Below are 1,099 nucleotides of genomic sequence, written 5' to 3'. Positions count from 1 at the left end.
TTTTTTTTTTTTTTTTTTTCTGTGCTAAACACAGAACCCAGGGCCTCATGAGCTCTGGGCTCAATCCCAGGCTCAGATTTAGAGTCAATGAAATTATGGAACTAAGATATTGTTGCAGGCACCCAAATTAGATAGCAATATTACAGGCAGTCAGGGCCAGGCCCTCAAAGGAGATAACACAGAAGACAAGATATCTTACAACTCTGAGAGGCACGATGCTCCCGCCGTGGGCCAGACCTAAAAACCAAAGATCAAACAAATGCTGACCTCCCTAAAGATTGGCATCCGAGATTGATCATCACCCTGAGGAGTCAGAAGAATCTTTAATCCGACTACTACTGGCTGGCTACCTGATAAAGTCCTGTTCTACATTCCTGCCCGCTTGCTACGTGACTGGTTTCCCCATTTGGTCCTGGACTCAATCAATTTTACCTGAGCATTGGTGCTTGTAATCCCATTGGTTGGCCATAGTTTTGTCCCACCTCATGCCCACCTACGTGAGTTCCCATTTTCTCCACCTTAGCCCTGCATGGTTTTACCCTATAAAAGTCCCTGCAAGAGACAACTTCCTGGGGACCACCTGCTCAGGCCCCCCTCCTGTCCCTGTCTTGGACAGGAGATTTCTTTCCCCCAATAAATATATTCTGCTCATAACCTCCATTTGTCCCTGAAATTCATTCTTCAGTTTTAGAGAACATGAACTCATCCAGATCAAGTCGGGGGATCATTTTTCCCCTATATCATTGGGAGGTTCTGTGTAGTATTTGGAGGTCACCCACCTGAGATCAGTGTTTCTCTCTGTATCAATTAACCTGTAGTACTGGACCTAGTATTGCAGGGCTGTCACAGCTACGATCACCAGCAGTGCCACTTGGTCATGCGCGCATGCACATACACACACGTCTATGTATACATAGGTATTATAGGAAATAATTCTTGCAGATGTAAAGATAAGAAGAATCCACATGGATATTTATGTATGTCGCTGTAGAATGTGTAGCCCACAGTGAGTCCTGAAATGAATTAAAGACATGGGCATGGTAGTGCATACCTGTTATCCCTGTGCTCAGGAGGCCAAAGCAGGAAGGTCCCATGAGTT

Source organism: Octodon degus, unplaced genomic scaffold (assembly GCF_000260255.1).
Source record: "Octodon degus isolate 3935 unplaced genomic scaffold, OctDeg1.0 scaffold00023, whole genome shotgun sequence".
NCBI lineage: Eukaryota > Metazoa > Chordata > Mammalia > Rodentia > Octodontidae > Octodon > Octodon degus.
The sequence above is the reverse complement of the archived record's forward strand: the minus strand, read 5'-3'. Positions refer to the sequence as shown.